A 10,955-nucleotide genomic window follows, 5' to 3' on the forward strand; every position below is an offset into this window, starting at 1 on the left:
TTTTTCATTTCTCATAAATATACGTCCCATGCATAGAGACAAGAATATCATTCATATGGATTGAACACCTGGTAACCGACATTCACAATATGCATATAAGAATATCCCCATCATTCCGGGATCCTCCTTCAGACATGATATAAATTTCGAAGTACTAAAACATCCGGTACTTTGGATGGGGCTTGTTGGGCCAGATAGATCTATCTTTAAAGTTCGTGTCAATTAGGGTGTCTGTTCCCTAATTCTTAGATTACCAGACTTAAAGGGCGATATTCGGTTTGATAATCCAGCCATAGAATGTAATTTTAAGTACTTGTGTCTATTTCGTAAAACATTTATAAAAGCAGCGCACGTATTCTCAGTCCCAAAAATATATATAGCAAAAGCATTTAAAAAGGGAGCAAATGAAACTCACAATACTGTATTTTGTAGTAAAAATACACATGACGATATCGAACAATGCAGGGTTGGCCTCGGATTCACGAACCTATATCATTTGTGTATATATATATTAATACACATAATCGAAATCGAGCAGATTTATATATTACTAGTGATATAAATGTTATAGTAATAGTTTATATATTCATATGTTAATATCATAGTATTTACATATTAAAAGTTTTTGGTTATATAATATTTATAATATTATTACATTAATAATTTTTATAACTAATATTTATATTTGAATTATCATAATACATTTATTAATATAAATGTAGTAAGTACCTGTTAAAATATTTTTAATACATAATTTATATCAATATGTTTAAATATTCAAAGTTTTTAATAGGTTAATATTTTAAGTAAATACAGATTATATAGTTATATGAAAACGTAACATATTATATGATTAATAAATATTTATATACTTGTTAATATGTCATTTAAAAAAAAATATGTGCTTATATTAGTGATATGATAATTTGATAATTTTAATGATCGAATTAATAGTAATACTAATAATGTTGTCTAGACGACAATTCTAATAATAACTTTAATAATACTGATACTTATTAATAATGATAATGATATTACTAATTACTAATTTTAATAAAAGTGATAGATTTAGAATAATAATACTTTTAGTAATAATGATAATAATAGTATCGATAACTATAAAATGGAACCATTAATTCTTATTGATAATACATAGTTATAACAATAGTATTAATATTATTAATTATATTAGTGATAATATTAACTTACATCATAATAAAAATATTTATTAATAATGATAATAACAATCAATAACAATAACAATATCATACAATAACAATAATAATGATAACAATAACAATAACAATAACAATAACAATAACAATAACAATAACAATAACAATAACAATAATAATAATAATAATAATAATAATAATAATAATAATAATAATAATAATAATAATAATAATAATAATAATAATAATAATAATAATAATAATAATAATAATAATGATAATAATAATAATAATAATAATAATAATAATAATAATAATAATAATAATAATAATAATAATACTACTACTACCTTAAGAGATAAGCAAGCTTCCATAAAAAGAAAATAACTGTCGATGCCCAGGTTCGAACCCTCGACCTCTCGCTTAACGAACACAAGCCCAACCACTCGACTATAAATTCGTTTTTGACTTAATCCTTATGATTAACTAGTTTAACCCGTATATACCTGTTGCTTTCTACAACCTTATTGGAATCATCATCTATTATCATCATATTCATCACCTTATATTAACATCACGTAAATATCTTCATAATCATCATCATACACTAATGTCATGTAACACCTATATACGTACCATCATCCAATCGTTATTATCACCATTATCATCTAATCGTCTTTATCATCATCATAAGTATCGCACCCATGTTTTCATTGTATCAATTATCATTATCATGATCGTTCATCACCATCATTTAACAATATCATCACCACAACCCTAGTCACCTCCACTACTACAATCAACTCGTTGTAGGAAAGAAACAGGAAACAAGGTAACTAGCGTCTGTTATGATGTTATTATGCTTAACGGGTCTGCAGCAGCCCAATTAAAATGACAGTTTATGCCTGTCGCACTAGCAGCCCACTAACACCAATTTTTACGGCCCAACTCGTCTAGACCAAGGGAAACCCATTCGGCCCAGATTGAAATAGAAAATGGCTCATGGCCCAAGGAGGTTTCGGTTTTAAATAAAAAGAATTACGAAACATGAGCTGGTAGACATGATTAATAGCATCCGTAATATTAAATTGTAATTTGCCCAAGTGGGTTTGAAAGGGTTTCGTTGGAAACAGGAAACTATTAGACTATTTGATGGTGGTGGGGTTTCGTTTGATTAAAGAAAACAAGTAACACAATTCGTCATCATCATTATTCCTTATTCTATGCTTGCCACATTCTCTTAAATAGAACGTAAGTTTCTGTTGTAGTAGCAACGAGAAATCACAGGTGAAGAGAATAATTATAAAGTGATTGTGATGGTTGTGAAGGTATCTGGCTCGCTAGACTTCTCGATGGTGGGTTTTTTTTTTTTTACTTAATTTTCTAATGACTTAATTATTGTTGGTGTTAGTGTTTAACCGGCGGTTGAAGTGGTGGTGGTGCAAGGGTGGTCACGATGGTTGATCAAAAACAATGATGAGGGTGATGGTTATTTGAGGTGTTCATGATGTAAACCGAAAATAGTAAAATGTAGACCCACGCTGGTGATGATGATATGGTGGTTGTCTGTTGGAGGTGGGCGACGGTGGTGATAAGGAGGGTGTTCTCGAATTAATAACAACCACGAACAAGATTTCGAATGAACTACAAATCGGTGTTTGTTGAGTTTTGATGACTTAAAGGTGGTAATGATTTGAGTCAGAAACAGATAGATCAAAGTAGAATTCAGTTTTTATGGTTGTGTTGATTGTTGAAACAGAATGAAATAGATAATAGATGGTGGTTGAAACATTTTGTTTGTTGAAGACGTGATCGATGGTGATGGTTACATGGTGGTTGTTGATGATGGTGTTGTAGAGGTGTTGTGAAGATGATGGAATGGTGGCCGATGGTAAATGAACTGGAGGTTCTTGGTCACAGTTTGTGATAAGAGCTCGTGTCTCATGGTTGAGATAGTTAGGATTATGTATAATGTGCTGAAAATAGAAACATGATTGGATTAATTGAAACCAACATGTAATAATAATCAGACAATGTCCAATCTTAAATGGTAGATGAAAGAAATTGAGTCAGATAAAAATAAAACTGGATATTGATAGGTAACAGATTTTGGATTTTCCTCTTGGATTGAATCTTGATTTGTACTAATAAATAAATTTGTTACAGTTTGGAAAGTGATGGAAAAATAGCTTATAGATCCTGAGTCCAATTATACGATTTTTATAAATTCTTTTAATAATTAATAATTATAATTATTAATAATTATATTCTTAATAAAATAATACAGCTTCTTAATATATATATATATATATATATATATATATATATATATATATATATATACATTACAATAACTATCTATAGAAATACTATATTTATATATAAATTTATTTTCAGTATACCTAATTATTTTATAACTTATCCCACATATTTAGTTTTAATGTTTAAATTATAGTTTATAATTTCAAATTATTATATTCCCATTTATTATATAATATCTATAATTTATTAAATCTTTAATATTTATTAATTATATATATATATATATATATATATATATATATATATATATATATATATATATATATTTATTTATATGATAATAATTCTTATGTATAGACTTCATATATATTTACATATTTGTTTACACACTGTTGTTCGTGAATCGTCGGGAATAGTCAAAGGGTAATTGATTACATCAATATAGATTTCTAAACTTTCGAGACTCAGTATTACAGATTTTGCTTATCGTGTCGGAAACATATAAAGATTAAAGTTTAAATTTGATCAGAAATTTCCAGGTCACTACAGTACCTACACGTTAAAGAAATTTCGCCCCCGAAATTTGATAGAGGTCATCATGAATAACAATAAGAATGTTTTCATGACAAATATGAGTTGATAAATAAAGTTTTATCATCATTGAGTAATATGGATAAAATCATTCGATTTTGTGAAGAGTACGAGTGAAGCTATCACCAAAGAGTGAAATGAGTAGGTATAGATACGTCATATCTTTTGACGTAGATAGGATTGATTTTTCCAAGTTCAAGAGATTTGGAGGAAATCTTGTAATAAGATTTGATTCTTCGGTAATCAAGGGAATTAGGATCCGCTTAAATGCGATCATCTGTTTTGATTGCTCTATCGGATATTTTACTATAAATTCACTCCCGTCGTTTCCTTGCAACTCACACTTTCTATTCTTTCTTCCTCAATTCATACTTTAAAGCATTCTTCAAAATGCTCCATCCCATCCTGATTCTTGATCTCCTCTTAACTTTCATATCTGTCATTCTTCTTTTTAATCTGCCACCAGAAGAATCTATTTACTTCTACTATACCCTTGGGTTTATAGTGTTTTTAGTTCTCCCGTGTCTTTATGTTGCTATATGCATCGATATATACGGTTTGTAATTTCTGAGTTGTTGTTGGGTTTTATATCTTCCCTTATTTCGAATCTCTTTGCCTTTTTATTCTCCTCTCGATCTCTAGTAAAGCGAGTAATGGTCCAGAATTTGTAAGTATGTATTTTGAAATGAACATAGTTAATATTCTAAGAAGGGAATCGTAATGGCACGATCTTGATTTGGCAAATTACCAGAATATCCGGTAAGATAGAACTATTAAGAAGATATATTCTTAATATGTTTAGAGATTGGTTAGAATGTAAGAGTCGTGTAAATGGCACATGATGATGGTCCTGTGAATCATCACATTCCATTAGAAACTCAGCATGAATTACTGTAATATAATCACGTTGATCAAGTGTCATTATATTATACTAACTCATGCTTCAGTTCCCAGCACTACTTCAAAAACATTCATATTTTAAATTTGAAGGTTCGCAGAATATAGAAACTAAAACAGTTTTCTTTTATGATATAATGCAGATAGCGCAGAGAGATAATTAATATCGAACGAGAATATTTATGAAGATATCTTCAGAAATATTGAGGATATTAATAAAGAAAGGTACGATAACATCGTAGAATTTTTGATTCAAAGTGTGATGAAGAAATTCATTCACAATGATTTAGAGTGATTAAGGAGTAAGGTATTCGCTAAAGATTTCATCAGAAACAGAATCATCAGGATTCTTTATGTACAAGTTTAGTCCTTGTAATTTGTTCAGAGTTTCCTGATGAGAGATATTTTTAGGGATAAAGGTTATATGTATATATAACTTTTGATGTAGTAACGCTGCGAGATTCAAAATACTGATTGCTGATTTCCCGATTTCCCGATACTTGGTATGGCAATTCTCGTTACAAGATGCGGATGAGTATAAGATGGGGTTTCAATGAATAAGTATAGTGACTTTCCGGAGAGGCTTAAGTCATTGAGTAATGAAGTTACTGGTAAATTTACTGCTAATGTGGTGGGATATAAATGGTTCTTCGGTAATGATGATGAAGGGGCAAACGTATATACTAAAGTTATAATAAGACTTATTCGAATGAAAGATCGAAGTTGATTTGTTGGAGCTGTTACAAAATTGGCTAATTTGAAAGGGAATTGCAAAGTTATTTTCGGTAATAACAACGCTGAAGGAGTTAGCAAAGATACTTGTTAAACGATTTACTCAGGTTCCGAGTGTTTTTCAGGTGCGTAACTATATGCATAAATCTTCCCTTCCGTAGATGAAGTGCGGTTGGTTCATCTTCTCGATTGAGGTATTTTCAAGAATCATGAAAGGTTTGAACGCGGATTGTAATCGTCAAGTTACAAATGAGGTTTTAGATGAAATCAAGTGGCAAACTTGAAGAAATGTTTAGTTTCATATGTTATAATCAATATTTTAATTCATTTTAATTGTCCAATGTGATTAGTCCACAGTCGATAGTCCACATTTAGCAATTCAATAATTCATACATAGTTTAATATATAATATTCGAATTAATTAATACGTATCGTGACCCGTATTCATCTCAGACTCCATCACAACTCAAAGTATATATATTATTATAGAATCAACCTCAACCCTATATAGAGAACTCGATCATTACTGCATATAGAGTGTCTATGGTGGTTCCAAATAATATATATAGATGCGTCGATATGATATGTCAAAACCTTGTATACGTGTCCCGATATTTAAAGTGCGTAAAATAAATAACAGAAATTAAATAACAATAAATAAAGTGAATAAAGTAAATAACAGAAATTAAATGACGATAAATAAAATTGCGAGAATGTAAATTGCGATAATTAAATTGCGATAAATAAACTGCTATAATATAAATGTAATCAGTTAGCTAGGAACAGTTAGCTAGGATCTTGTTAGCGTGGTTTCTTAACAAAATTTTATGTTGTTAATTAGTCTGTTTCTAATCAATTTTTATTGTGTTTATTATTTCTTCATTATGCCACTTGTTGGATTCTGGGAATTCAAAATCCAAATGTGAAATTGAATTTGAATGAAAATGGTTATTCTGTGGTGAACGGATTCATATATCGGTAGATGTAAATAGGATAGTAAATGACTGTTGAATCAGATTCGAAGAATGTACAGTGTAACTTATTAATGCGAAATCTAAATATTCCTCGGGTATTACCTACCCGTTAAAATATTTTCACCATTAACAGTTTGTACAATAAAAATTTTAATTACAATCTTTATGAAAACATATATACATATATATTTTCTTCAGACGTAATTATGGATTTAATGAGTCAATGTGATATTAAACTCATTTGGTTTACCATTAGAACTAGAATACATAATCTCTAAAACATTTAGAGATTACTTAATCATCATGAAGAACGAAGATAATCGATGTAGAACGATACGTAGAACGATGGTTATACTCGAGGTACATAATGAGATGTTGAGGGATGGATTGTTGATGGTACTGGTGCTGTTACTGATTGTACTATTGGTGCCGATGATGTTGCTGAAGCTGGTACATTTTGTACCATATTCTCCAGATTGATTACTCGAGCGCGAAGTTCGTTGACTTCTCCTATTATTCCAAGATGATTGTCGGTCAGAATAAGCAGATGAATAAGGTTTAGAATTTTTGATAGAATATAATCGTGACGAGCTATCCTGGAAATGAGGCTAAAAATGGTGTTTCGGATAGGTTCGCCGGTAAACGCTTCAGGTTCATTGTCAAGAGGTGAATTCGGTTGGTGGAAGGGATCGCCTTCTTCGCGTCTCCATTGATTAAGTCGACTACGAATGCATCAGATGAATTGGGGATGGATGATTGATTGATTCATTCTGGTGACATTGCTTCCGGAGCTTAGGTGAATATCCATGTCGGAATAGCTGTCGAAATAACTATCGAAATAGTTATCGAAATCTGAGGGACTCGAACTGGTTGAGGGATTCATCTTGTACAATCAGATGAAGGATTTTCGATAAGAAATAGATTATAGGATGTAAATTAGTACCCTGCAATACATAATTTACATATACATATATAATACTAAAATCCCATAAGTTACGGAGGAATTTACAGAATATGTCAGACAAAGTTACAGTAACAGATACGCTAAGATATGAAGTAGCAGATACGCTACGATATGAATTTTGTCTTTACACTATTCATGCAGTCAATACAGTAAAACGTGTCTAGACTAAGAATGATAAGCAAGTGATTCTCTAAGAATGATAAGCAGGTAATTTTTGACACGAAATGATAAGCAAAACTTTTGACATGCAGACCAGGTTCAAGTCCAGACTCCTTAAAGTAACCTAACAACTATTAAGTCGAAGTCCAGACTCACTTATGTATCCTAACAACTCCTAGTTAGACACATTAATGCAAGACCTGGTTCGCTACGGCCACCGCTCTGATACCAACTGAAAGGACCCGTCCTAATCCATCTGGACGAAGTCCATATTGATTACAAATGTTTCACAATAGTTGATTACATCGCGAGGTACTTGACCTCTATATGATACATTTTACAAACATTACATTCGTTTTTGAAAAGACAAACTTACATTACATCGACAGTTGACAGGAATGCATACCATTTCATAATATATCCAAATATAATTAACTTAATAATAATCTTGATGAACTCAACGACTCGAATACAACATTTTTTGAAATATGTCATGAATGACTCCAAGTAATATCTCTAATATGAGCAAATGCAAAGCGGAAGATTTCTTTCGTACCTGAGAATAAACATGCTTTAAAGTGTCAACCAAAAGGTTGGTGAGTTCATTAGTTTATCAAAACAATCATTTCCATCATTTTAATAGACCACGAGATTTTTCATTTCTTATAAATATACGTCCCATGCATAGAGACAAAAATATTATTCATATGGATTGAACACCTGGTAACCGACATTCACAATATTCATATAAGAATATCCCCATCATTCCAGGATCCTCCTTCGGACAGGATATAAATTTCGAAGTACTAAAACATCCGGTACTTTGGATGGGGCTTGTTGGGCCCGATAGATCTATCTTTAGAGTTCACGTCAATTAGGGTGTCTGTTCCCTAATTCTTAGATTACCAGACTTAAAGGGCGATATTTGATTTGATAATCCAGCCATAGAATGTAATTTTAAGTACTTGTGTCTATTTCGTAAAACATTTATAAAAGCAGCGCACGTATTCTCAGTCCCAAAAATATATATAGCAAAAGCATTTAAAAAGGGAGCAAATGAAACTCACAATATTGTATTTTGTAGTAAAAATACACATGACGATATCGAACAACGCAGGGTTGGCCTCGGATTCACGAACCTATATCATTTGTGTATATATATATTAATACACATAATCAAAATCGAGCAGATTTATATATTACTAGTGATATAAATGTTATAGTAATAGTTTATATATTCATATGTTAATATCATAGTATTTACATATTAAAAGTTTTTGGTTATATAATATTTATTATATCATTACATTAATAATTTTTATAACTAATATTTATATTTGAATTATCATAATACATTTATTAATATAAATGTAGTAAGTACCTGTTAAAATATTTTTAATACATAATTTATATCAATATGTTTAAATATTCAAAGTTTTTAATAGGTTAATATTTTAAGTAAATACAGATTATATAGTTATATGAAAACGTAACATATTATATGATTAATAAATATTTATATACTTTTTAATATGTCATTTAAAAAAAAATATTTGCTTATATTAGTGATATGATAATTTGATAATTTTAATGATCGAATTAATAGTAATGCTAATAATGTTGTCTAGACGATAATTCTAATACTAACTTTAATAATACTGATACTTATTAATAATGATAATGATATTACTAATTACTAATTATAATAAAAGTGATAGATTTAGAATAATAATACTTTTAGTAATAATGATAATAATAGTATCGATAACTATAAAATGGAACCATTAATTCTTATTGATAATACATAGTTATAACAATAGTATTAATATTATTAATTATATTAGTGATAATATTAACTTACATCATAATAACAATATTTATTAATAATGATAATAACAATCAATAATAATAACAATATCATACAATAACAATAATAATAACAATAACAATAATAATAATAATAATAATAATAATAATAATAATAATAATAATAATAATAATAATAATAATAATAATAATAATAATAATAATAATAATAATAATAATACTACCTTGAGAGATAAGCAAGCTTCCATAAAAAGAAAATAAACTGTCGATGCCCAGGTTTGAACCCTTGACCTCTCGCTTAACGAACACAAGCCCAACCACTCGACTATAAATTCGTTTTTGACTTAATCCTTATGATTAACTAGTTTAACCCATATATACCTGTTGCTTTCTACAACCTTATCGGCATCATCATCTATTATCATCATATTCATCACCTTATATTAACATCATGTAAATATCTTCATAATCATCATCATACAATAATGTCATGTAACACCTATATACGTACCATCATCCAATCGTTATTATCACCATTATCATCTAATCGTCTTTATCATCATCATAAGTGTAGTGACCTGAACTTTTCCATGTTTATATATATTAATTGAGATTGATATTTACATGATTAAATGTTTCCAACATGTTAAGCAATCAAACTTGTTAAGACTTGATTAATTGAAATATGTTTCATATAGACAATTGACCACCCAAGTTGACCGGTGATTCACGAACGTTAAAACTTGTAAAAACTATATGATGACATATATAGTTAACATGATAATATGATAAGTAAACATATCATTAAGTATATTAACAATGAACTACATATGTAAAAACAAGACTACTAACTTAATGATTTTTAAACGAGACATATATGTAACGATTATCGTTGTAAAGACATTTAATGTATATATATCATATTAAGAGATATTCATACATGATAATATCATGATAATATAATAATTTAAAATCTCATTTGATATTATAAACATTGGGTTAACAACATTTAACAAGATCGTTAACCTAAAGGTTTCAAAACAACACTTACGTGTAACGACTAACGATGACTTAACGACTCAGTTAAAATGTATATACATGTAGTGTTTTAATATGTATTTATACACTTTTGAAAGACTTCAATACACTTATAAAAATACTTCTACTTAACAAAAATGCTTACAATTACATCCTCGTTCAGTTTCATCAACAATTCTACTCGTATGCACCCGTATTCGTACTCGTACAATACACAGCTTTTAGATGTATGTACTATTGGTATATACACTCCAATGATCAGCTCTTAGCAGCCCATGTGAGTCACCTAACACATGTGGAAACCATCATTTGTCAACTAGCAAGAAATATCTCATA

This window comes from Rutidosis leptorrhynchoides, chromosome 2, assembly GCF_046630445.1.
Source record: "Rutidosis leptorrhynchoides isolate AG116_Rl617_1_P2 chromosome 2, CSIRO_AGI_Rlap_v1, whole genome shotgun sequence".
Lineage (NCBI taxonomy): Eukaryota > Viridiplantae > Streptophyta > Magnoliopsida > Asterales > Asteraceae > Rutidosis > Rutidosis leptorrhynchoides.